Raw genomic sequence first — 12,366 nt, forward strand, 5'->3', positions numbered from 1 at the left:
TATTGGTTACATATTAATTATACGAGACGAATTCCAAATTGGATTGCCTTTTGCTGGATCAGATCTGCATCATACATACATATGTATTATTACTATGGAGTAAAGTTTTCCTCCATGATTATTACATATTTTGTTCATCCAGTTATGAGGCTGAAGGAAGTGGAAACTAAAGGAATAGAAAGGTAAGGATAACGTGACTTTAGATCTGGTAAATAAGCATAACTATAGTAATTTTAAGCAACGCACTACGTTTATTTTCTGTTTTCTGTCTCGTAAAAGAGCGATTCTGAGAGATAATATATTTTTAACAATTATATGAAAAAAGGTAATGATTAAATAGTAAAACAACAACATTTTTTAAGTGAAATTGAAAAAGAAAATAAATAATCTATTATCGTGCCTCCTTAATCAATCAACTTTTTTGAGATCGTAACAGTGTTTATCACCATGGCAGATATGTAATACCCCAAAAATAAACCACGAAAATATTTTTGGCCGTAAGAATCTCAAATCATGTACAAATAATTTATTAATGTAATTTCTAGAAAAAAACAATTAAAAATATATACACTACTCTGCCACAAATCCGCCCCGAAAAGTGTCAAATTAATGAAAGTGGCGGATTATATTGCGTAAATACAAAGAATGATAAAAAATTAAAACAGGTAAAGTCTAATGATATTGAATATTTTTATAATAATAATAATTTAAAGAAAGTTAGTAATAAAACCAAAATAAATAAAAACGATCTAATGGGGATTAAACTGATTATAAAATTTGTTGAATGTTAGTGGTTAATACGCCTTCATAAAACTTCACAACAAAATTCAAACCATTCTAACCAAAGACATGTCACGTATGTATACGCAGTACCCCATTGCAAAACAAGATTAACCCAAAGGCACAAAAAAATTATTGCCACTTAAATGTACAATTCATTATTTGCAACCTTTAAACAGATCACTTAACGTCAAAATTATAAAAAATCTACCAAATCGTGGTAAAAATTCGCTGAAATCAATAAAAACAAAAAATCTTTAACAGTCATAATCTATAGTACCTATAGTATTTACTCCTAGGCAGAATTTTAACGTTTTTCTTATAATTTAAATTTTATGTTGCTTATAACTCCGTCTCATATATTTTTTTCCTAGAAAACTAAAGCTTTGTGTTTATAGTAAATATTTTATGTATATTCTTAAAATCTTAAATCAATGAAATATGTTAAAAAGTATTACAATATCCACACACAGGCTTTGCTTTTGTTAGATTTTTTGTTTACGCTTATGTTTTACATTTCCTCGTATATTCATTAGATTATTCTGTATTTTAAAACTGTTACAATGTAACAAAAATTTTCAATTACTAAATGTTTTTGGTGTAAGAGTTTCCTCGGTTATCTTAGTAACGCGTTCTCCCTTAGTTTGATCTTTGCTCGCTGCGAGGAAGCGCCCGGACCCGGCTGGCATATTGCCGAGTTCGTTTTCGTTTTCTAGCTGGCCGACTGCTTTATCAAATCAAAGGGTAAATATTTTATCTTTTGTGCATACATCGTATTCCTGGGGAGGTGTATTATAATACATGTTTAATATGATACAAGCTGCATTCCAGTCCCGATGCTATCCTAACGATTTTGGAAGTTGCTCGAAATGGGTATTTCTTAAAATTTGTACAGATTTCACCACATCTACTTCCAGTTCGCATTATTATCTTCATCCTGAAATATATTACATAAATTTTTCTGACGAAAATTTTTCAATTGTTTATCTATTAAACAAACGATAAAACTGATTAGAAATTATATCGAAAACGGGTTGTAGCTGGCCCACTCAAGTTGTTCACCCACCCATCATAACCAAAAGCTTACATAATAAGATAATTATTTTAATCAGTGGTTTGAAGAAATAAATTAAAAATACATATCACTTATTATTAAATATATGGGAGTATTATTAAAAAAAGTACATTCATTTTTTTTCTGTGAAAATGCGTCATGGTAACAACATTAATGCAATGCCTTAATGATGCAGGTTCAATTTACATCATTATCTTCATACAGATGGCCCGCACAACACACGTGACCCGCTCCCAACTAGCAAGTAAGTTAATAAATACTTTGCTAGGAAGGGCCTAACCCACTATTATAGTCACAATTAATTTTGCCCTATTAACTTCTTGGCGACATGAGACTTTAATAACAGGGGTTTGCTCGACGCTCACATTTTAATTATTTCTGATGAACGCATTACTAAAATGTCAAATGTTTCTATTCGCAGGGATTCTTACGAATGAAGGATATTAATATTAAATATTAATAAAAGAAGACCTAATCATTAAAATATTTCATGAACAACGGTTTGAAAATTTAAAAAAACTTGTTTGAACTATAAAATTAGCTGTAAGCTCCTGATTTTATTTTTCTAGGCGATGAATTGGTAACATTCGGAAGGTTACCTCTAGAAACATTTGAGATTTTAGTAATACGTTCATCGGAAATAATAAAAATAATCCTAAAAGTCACAAGGGCAAAGTCGACCGTAGTTCCGTCCATTACAGCGGACCGCGTGCCAAATATTGTTTTTACACGACTTCCCACTTTATTTTAGAGATTTGTTAGGGCAAATTCAACCGCAGGTTTATCCAATACACAGGTCTGCGCGTCGCATTTTTTTGTGCACGGCTGCTTCACTTACGTCGTTAAGATTCTATCTTTATTAAACGGTATTGTCTTGTCTTAATTATATATTTGCTAGTTGGCAACGGCTCACGTGCATTGTGTGGAGCATCTGTACCAAGCCATATTGATGTTGATTGTTGACCTTCATAAAGGAGTCACTGGTCACAATTCTCAGCTGCCGTAAGGAAAATATTTAAGTAAATAATTAATGTTCTTCAATAACAGCGGTACATTAATTTATTAAATTTAAATAAAGAATCTGGTCACGAATCAATTGTGGGGTTATACCTACCTTCGGAAAGAGAAACTAATACGACTTTCAAAGACGTTTAATAATATTAATCATTGATTTATTTTGAAATTAATTATTCATGTGGTGAAAAACGATTACATGCATACGCTCGCACAATAAACAAAGAGTTATGAAAGTGTTGATTTACAAAATACATAAAACGATTATTATTGTTTTTAAAAAAGGTGTTAAGAATGCATGTTTCTTATATTAACTTTGTGTGATTACTTCACTCAATTTAAAAAAATAAGAAACTTTATAAAACCTTGCATGATTTTAATGTGTATAATGTTTTACTATAGATATTAAATGCTTGGTACCTCATGAAAATGATATCATTGAGGTTAAACGAAAATGTATTTCCATGTTGGCAGCATCGTGAAATATCACTACATAATTGAATCTACCGAATAAATCATTCATTTTAATTTATCAACCTTGAGAAACTGTCTTGGATACGATTTTGATTTGTCGTCATCTGCCATTATCGAAAATACATTAAATCAATTCAATGATTTCACCTTGAAAATATTAATACCATATACAGATTTTGTACTGCAAAGACTTTGACCTACGACCATTGTTAACTTACATGATTGTCATTATTGAAATACTTATTCAAATGAATTTTGTTTGGTACAATAAATATGAACAGCGAATGATTTAAAACGATTACAAACACAGAGTTATGAATATTCGTAGAGAAGCAAAACAGTTTCAATTAAGGTGAAGGGAGTTGAAGGTGGTATCAAGGGGAAAGGTACAAGGGAGATTCTTGAGATTTCCCTAGATCTATAGAAGATATTTTTTTTAGGGAAATGCATTCAGTACTTGAATACTTCTCAAACTCATTCTGAAATCTAGGGAAATCTAAGGAAATTTTGATCTGAAATATAGGGGAAAATAATTAGCATATCATCACTGCTTGATAGAGATATATGTATAGTTTAGAAAAATATTCGTTTAGTAAAAGTATTCTCTCTTCGTAAATGAAATCTCACAATAAATAAATAATCGAGTCATCTGGTCTCTTGTCTTACTGCTACGCTATCAGCAATTTTATTTTTACTGCGCTCCAAACTAAATCAATAGTCTCAAGATCCGTATAACTGAATGTCTAGAAACAATAACTCGTTGGATGTCTTCAAACAAGTTGGTGCTGAATCCATGTTTTTCTGGGCGGCCACAAACAAACGTCAACATTTCATAGACGATTCACTTATTTCCGGCAGCGATAGCATCCCAAAAACAACAGTCAAACTTCTCAGTGTCAATTTATATTCGGACTTTTCGTTTAAAAGTCAAATAAATAGGACTGTAGGCACCGGTTTTTTTCACCTAAGACATTCTCAAGTCTGTATGAAGAAACCTTCCTACAGAAGCAACAAAACTACTTCAACTCAATAAATAATCAACTCTTACGTAGTCTCACGTCTCGATTACTGCAATGCAATTTATGCCAGCCATCCAAAATATCAAATTGACAAACTTCAATCTGTGTTTAAAGCAGCAGCATGGCTCATAACCGGAATTTCTAAATATTCGCACATTTCAAAACACCTTCGTAACCATCACTGAAAGAATCCAGTACAAATTGTGCTGGATGGTGTTTAAATCCATCAATGAAATGGCCCCACCCTACATCTCTGAACTATGCGTCCCGGAAAACACTAGTCTGAGGCAGTCAACTCTTAGATCAGCTGTAGGCAGGCTGATAAAACCTAAGCTATACTATCATCCAAATATTATTTTTATTATAAAGAAGATTTTTTTAAATTAATTGTGTCCCAATTGTGGATTTTTTTTTTCATTACTATCCTTTTACAGAAATACAACAATAAATTTCAGTTAAACTTCAGCCTAGTAAAGAAAGTCTTACATTCTTTATCACCGCATAAGGGGAGAATCAGAAATTGCAATATGTTTATCTTACGTATTTTAAGATAATTATCTGTTGTATCATTTTTTTTTAATCCGATGTGTCCAAAAAAGTAAAAGAAAATAAAACTAGAAAATATTTTTTCAGCATCAAATTTACTACATTCAGCGCCCTTGAGGTGATTTTTCACAAAAACGGCGCTCTACAAATTATCCAATTATTATTATTATTATTACAGTTCATGTCTATTCTTTCTTTGGTCTGTGGCGCCGCTAGATAGATACTTAATACGTCCCGAAGGTTGTAAGTATGATGATGATATTATTATGTATGTCCATGATTCCGGTCGGAACATATTTTCTGGTTGATTAGTAGAGTTGACATTGTACCTGCTTTAAAAAAATGATCCTTTGTCATGCAAAAATAATATAGATCAAATATTATAACGAGCTGATAAATATTTATGAAAAACCTCGGTATTTCACGTCTGTCAATCTTGAAACAAGTGTTAAGTGCCACATTGTAAGTAGAACACACAACACATCACTCTTAAGAGTTACAATGTGAATTATTTAAGGATCTAAACATTATCCCCGTTTTGTAAAATTGTGGTGTATATATAATACAGATAATAAGGTCGGAATATTGAAAAACTTGACTAATTATCACGCCGGCGTACGTATGGTTAAAACGGCGTTAAACCGAGGTTACAGCCGGCAAAACTATACCATCGCTGACCAATATATATTTAAGAATCTAATAGTTAAGGATACACGAGCAACTTTAGTAGCGGCGATATTAACAAAACAAAAACAAAATCCAAATTGATTCAGTCGCGCCGCCTTGTGTGCACCCTCACATACTATTATACCAAAATGGATTTTGGTGCACGCAACTGTTTCCACACAAATATTGCCAAACAACTGTTGTCTGCAACTAAAGTTTAGCTAACAAATACACAAATGATATTGACATTTTTAAGATAACAAAAGCAATTGCCACCGGTCAGTGGCTGGGTGTAATTCATTATATGATGTAGGTAATACATTATGGGTGAAGGATTGGCAGAAGAAACATGCGTAGTCAGTGATCAAACCCCTCCAGTATTTTAGAGTCATATATGACCTGGCGTCAATATTTTATAAAAGTATTTTTATCTTTTTTTTCTATCATTTGGAAATACATAATTTTTTTGACATTAGAAAGAGAAATAATAATATCTTCCAGTTTGCCTCAAATATTTGTACTGGATGCCATTAATAAAATCCTAAAAATAGCCAAAATGAATAGTTCATTTTTGAAAAGGTGTTTTATTTTTAATTGAACAATATTTCTTGATAGTTTAAATCACAAAAAAATGTTAAATAAAGGATATGTAGGCCACATCGTTGGAGGAACAAATATTATATGTTACCTTATTTGCGAATAAAACCTGCTAAATCAGTGTTATTTCAAAGAAATACCTTCATATTATGAAAAAAATTCTTATTTTTTATCTTATTTTGCGGTACCTACTTATTCGCTTTGAGGTAATTTTGCACAAAAACGGCGCTATACAAATCATCCAAATATTATTATCATATTGTTACCTCATCTCCAATTAAAGGACTTGATCACGTGATCAATTTATTAATTAGTGACATTTTTTCAGATTTTCAAAATTCTCTGATTAAAAAATTACCACCAGAAAAATGGTTGAAATAATGATGTTATTGATATAATACAACCGAATTAAAATATGTTACGATAATATCATACGTATTTGATTATCTAGTACGTACTAATGTATCCTCGGCCTTTGAATTCAATATCTTCATTGTATGGTTGTACATTGTGTTGTATATGTCCTTCCTCTCAACCCGATTATCAATATAACTTAACCCAAAAACCTGTATTGACATCAGCAGATCAATCCAAAAAAACTATAACGGATATGTTAATCTGGCACGAGGCAAAATGTTTTTATACCGCCACACAATACTCAGCTTAAATAATTGTTTACTATTTTTACAAAGCACCGAGGGCTTTTATTTAAAACTAGCTGTAACCCCAGTCTCAGTAAGATAGAGAAACAATATGGCGTTTTGCTTTCTCGTCCAACAGATAGCGCTGTTTAAAAAAACACAGGTTACAGGTGACATCTTTATAATATAAGTATACAAAAACATATGCCTATTTTTTTTTTTTTTTTTTTTTTTTTTATTTATTTATTTATAATGTATTACAAAAAAATGGTAAGTAACACATTATTCCCAATGAGTTGAGATAAAACTCATTACGGGAAGTACAGACACATAAAATACATTTTACAAGGATATTACACTTTTAAAAAAATACAACATATTGAAAAGGAAAAGAAAAATAAATAAAAAAGGAAAAATACATTGTTAAGAATAGAGATTTTAGAAATACTGAGAGACATCTATACACATGAAACATAGTAAACCAACATATGAAAGCGAGCGAAAATTCACTGGTTTAAAAACATTTTCAGGAAATAATCTTTAAGCGTTTTAACTAATATTTTTTTGTTAGTTACTGATTGCTTTATTTCATTAGGTAATGCATTGTATTGTCTATATGCAATATATTGTAATGAGTTAATACCAAATTTTGTTGTGTGGGTAGACGATGCTAGGTGTATTAGATTTTGGGACCGTGTTTTGTGCTGGTGTATGTCTGAATTAAATGCTGGTTTGATGTTAGTGTGTGAGGATCTATGTATGATTTGTAATATTGTACAAGTGATATTGTATTTAGGTAGAACCGTAAAAGGAAGTATGTTTGTCTTTAAATATATATCTTTGATATGTATATCCCACGGTAGAGGGTAGATATTCCTTATTGCTCGATTTTGAATCACTTGTATTTCTGATATTTGTTTTTTAGTAATAGTGCCCCAGATACTAACTAAATAACTCAGATGGGAGTGAATCATTGCATAGTATGTGGCCCTTAGTAGAGATGTAGAGAGAAGACCTTGGAGTCGGTACAGTACGCCGGTTATTGGGGATATTTTAGATTTCACATGCTCAACATGGGAATTCCACGAAAGTTTAGAGTCTATTAATAGCCCTAAATATTTCGTGACTTCTATATTTTGGAGCTTCTCAGTTCCAAGTGTGATATTCATTGGCACATAATCCTTATTACCGAAAGTTAGGTAGTGCGTTTTTTTTATATTGAGGCTCAATTTATTAATACGCAGCCAATTAGCTAGAATTGAGACATCTACATTCATTTGAGACTCCAGGTCACTCAGGCTTGTACTGTGATAATAGATTACAGTGTCATCCGCATAAAGTTGGAGGTTTCCAGAGATACCACATTTAGTTATGTCATTGACATATAGCAAGAAAAGCAGAGGCCCAAGAATTGATCCCTGTGGCACTCCACATGTGATTTTACCTAAGCCACTCGAGACACCTTTGACTTCAACAAGACAAAATCTATCATCTAAGTAGCTTCGGAGGAGATTTAGGGGCTTCCCAACAATTCCCAAATATTCCAATTTCTTTAAGAGTATTTCATGATCGACCGTATCAAAGGCTTTTTTGAGATCTATAAATATGGCTGCCACATATTCACCCTGGTCTATATACTGTTGAAGGTTGGAGATAAAATCAAAGGCGGCACATTGAGTACTAGAATTTTTCCGAAAGCCATATTGTTGTGGTGTAAGGATATTATTCGCAGATATGTATTTTAGGAGTCTATCTTTGATTATGGTCTCAAATACTTTTGAAAAAACCGATAGAAGTGATATAGGACGGTAGTTAGAGATACATGTTTTACAGTCTCCTTTGTGTATAGGTATTATCTTCGCTAACTTTAATTCATTTGGAAACTTTCCCGAGGACAGTGACCAATTAAAAAGTTCTGTAAGGTGACCCGCTAATTCTTCTTTACAAGTCTTAAGAACTGATGGTGTTACTCCATCGAGTCCCGGTGCTGCTTTCAGCTTAGTTTTAGAGATGATCCTCAGTACCTCATCTTTGTTTGTCCTAGCCATGTACAAGGATTGGCAAGCCTTCGGTTCCACAAATACGGTATTACAGTCATCCGGGAATGACGGAATGGTAGCTGCTAGCTTTTTTCCTATTGAGAGAAAAAACTCATTAAATGCGGATGCTATTTGGCTCGGATCCTTAATTACGCAGTCATTTACCACGAGAGATTCTATTTCGTTAGTTGGTTTATGTGTTCGGTTTGATAGAATAGAGTTTATGATTTTCCAGGTTTTAGTGGGGTTATTTTGGTTTTGATTCGATTCCAACGTTATGTCAAAATTTCAAAACAATCGGTGAAGAACTTTTGGACATTTCAGATTTTGAACAAACGTCATTTACATTTTTATTTATATAGATAGATGTTTAGTGTACAACGAACATGGACTAAATTAGACTAGACACGGCATATTCATTTAAAAATAACCCCAACACAATTTTGGTTTGGTTCACATGCACATTTATGAAAAGGCCCACGCATTATGTCGCAATGCGAAATGGGCACTGTGCAGTGCATTGCGTTTTACCTTTTGTTGGTCTATTTTGCTTCTCAGCTATGCTGGGCAAGTTCACTTTTCAATCACAAAAATAACCGAGTTCCAAATATTTAAATTTGAATTATGTCCATATTACAACACCTCTGACAACAAATTCTCCGTGGTTTCGCTTACGAGTTTGAACGCTTGTACAAGGAGTTTAAACAGAGTTGGGTTGTTAAGTTCATCTCCATATTTGTGACGTACGCTACGTGGCGTTATTTTAAAAATGAATTTACCTAACTAGACAAGGCTAATCTAGTATAATACATCAATGACAACGAAGCATAGTTTTAGCAATTACGCAAACAAAGTAACTTATTTATTTATTTATTTTGTAAGAAACAAATAGCTTTTATATAATATACAATGATAGATATAAATATACAAGTTAACTGAAGTCAAGCCACAGAAGTTTCTTATGTTAAAGTGCATTAAAAATGAAGTTTTAGTATCTTAAAACTAATTTGGTGTTAGGAAAGGGAGAAGAAGGGGAAAATAGGAAGAGGATAGGAGATGCTCCCGATACATTCCATACTCTTATATTAATAATCGATCGTACGCATTACTTCATATCGATATTTCTTTAGGTTATTACCAAAAATGTCAATGCTGTAAAATTGATTATAATTTTAATTATTAATTAATTATTAATTCTAATTTTATGTCACTCTGTGATATGTAGGTATGTACAAACGATGATTTTTTTATTATTTTCATTTATGCCCTGGTAATGCGTGTGTTAAGCGAAACCGGTCAGTGGGTTATAAACCAAGTTTTTACTGTTTTTTTTATTTCATTAATATTTCAAAGCACAAAGTGACTGCTTTCTACAAAAAAAAATATTTAAAAAAGATTACATTGTTGATGCCTACAAGTTTTGCAGAAGTGAAAGCATATTGCGTGATCATGACCGACAATTTTTCAATAGGTATATTGAGTATCTTTTAAATTGGGTTCTAATGACGTTATGTTAATGTTGTGGTTTGGTTTCCCGGAGATATTGTTAGTTACTCTGAGCAAAAGATCTAGGAGTTTTTTCTCAAGTCGCTGCTACAAAACAGCTCATTTACCGGTTGAAGAGCAGTGGGTGTCTTTGAAATTGGTCAAGTGCGGGAGATCAGAAAGTTCAATAGCCTGACATGGAATGGATTATGAACATGCCACCACCAGGGCCGGCTCTATGCGGGCGCAATTGGAGCAGGCCGATCCTGACGCCCAATTGCCAAGACGCCAAGGCGCTGATAATACCTAACGCCAATAGCCCTAACACATAGAGATTATTTTTCATAAAAACGGCGCTACACAAAAATACATATCCTACAAATATTATTGATTACATTGATCACTAGGAGATCCTAGGGGTCTATTGGAATATTTCTGAATATCTTCCATACCGTACCCACTTGGTCATTTTTTTTAATTCCTGTCATCTAAAATTCTTTCAACATATCCAGCATTATTACATACATGCATAAGACGTAATTATTTAAAAATTTCATCGTGCCACTTTTAAACGCCTTCATCATTGAGCTGCTCCGAACACAGTTTTATAATCCCAGTTTCAATATGATTATTGAAGAATACCAAGACATATTACTTAGACATTTTTGTTAGTACTTTCTAATATTATACCGGATAAGAAAAACCTACATACATGAGAGAAAACGTACGAGTACAATGTATGAGCAGGGACGGGGAGGGGGGTTGGCGGGAAGCCGCTTCTGTTGTTACGAAAACCTCTCTATCGAATTGAGAAAAATGCGATAAAGGGATGCTGAAATATTGAAGCGTCTATTTTCTGTAATTTATCTGATGAGTTGAGAAAAATTCTGACTAAAGGTTGATTTTAGATTCTGGAAACTTTTTTCATGAAAATATTTTCAATTAAGTAATATTATTTTACGCTCCTTGTTTCGTCAATCATTTTTGTTTTGTTTAGATTTATAAATTATTTGGCTTGCGTAATTTTTTTGTTGTTATAATTACAATATTAATATTAATAAAATTAGCCTAAGGGCTGTTTGAACGCTACGCTGATTTTATTCTTTTAAAAACAGTTCTAATTTTTTATACCAGAGAAGTAAAAAAAAAATCTTAGGGTCTAAAATGTTCTGAAATTATATTTACTTCTGTATTTTGGCCACCAAATAATCTTAATGGAAGCATTTATTTACATAATGATATTATTATTGGTGTAGTGTTCCATTACGCGACATTATATTCGTTTCAGCATGACTAGAGACCTCTGTTGTGTCTAGCTCTAAGCAGGTATAATGAATCTTTTCAGCAGAGCATGAGAGAAAAAATAATTTTGGTTCGAGTCCAGGATATAAACAGAATATTATAATTTTATCTGCTTTCTCAGCGTCCTTTAAAAATGCACATCTACCATACAATTGTAGTGTTGTGTAAAAACCTTGCCATTCGACCATCAAGAGGTTGCCGTACAGTAAAATAATGTACTAAACTAGTAACCTAAATTTTAGTTCGTGTTTTCACCGCAAATAAAATGGCGGCAATATTTAATATTATCTTTGTTTCCTTGTTTATTTATTATTTATTATTTTATTTACGCCCTAATGGGCTTTTACATGAAAATATACATTTACATTGATTACAATAATTGAACATAAGAAGATAAATGGAGTTAATTGTAAGAAAGCAACACATATAATAAAATTTTGTGCAAATTAGCAAAACACTAATAAGATGGATTCAATATAAAATATACCCAAGCATGAAATAGTAAGTAAAAGAAAGTTCAACATAAAAAGTAAGTAAGTGGGTGTGTTTAAACCCAGTATTAATTGTGTGTTTAACAAATCGATAAACCAATATAAATTAGAGTGTAACTTACTCGTGAGGTAAAGAACATTATAACAGAGATTTAAAAAAAAAAAAAAAAATAACAAAATAAGAGTTGCACCTGTAAAAAGCAAAAACTAATAGAATTTAGCAATATCGACATGAAT

Source organism: Hesperophylax consimilis, chromosome 5 (assembly GCF_061612785.1).
Source record: "Hesperophylax consimilis isolate HC1 chromosome 5, BYU_Hcon_1.0, whole genome shotgun sequence".
NCBI classification, from domain to species: domain Eukaryota; kingdom Metazoa; phylum Arthropoda; class Insecta; order Trichoptera; family Limnephilidae; genus Hesperophylax; species Hesperophylax consimilis.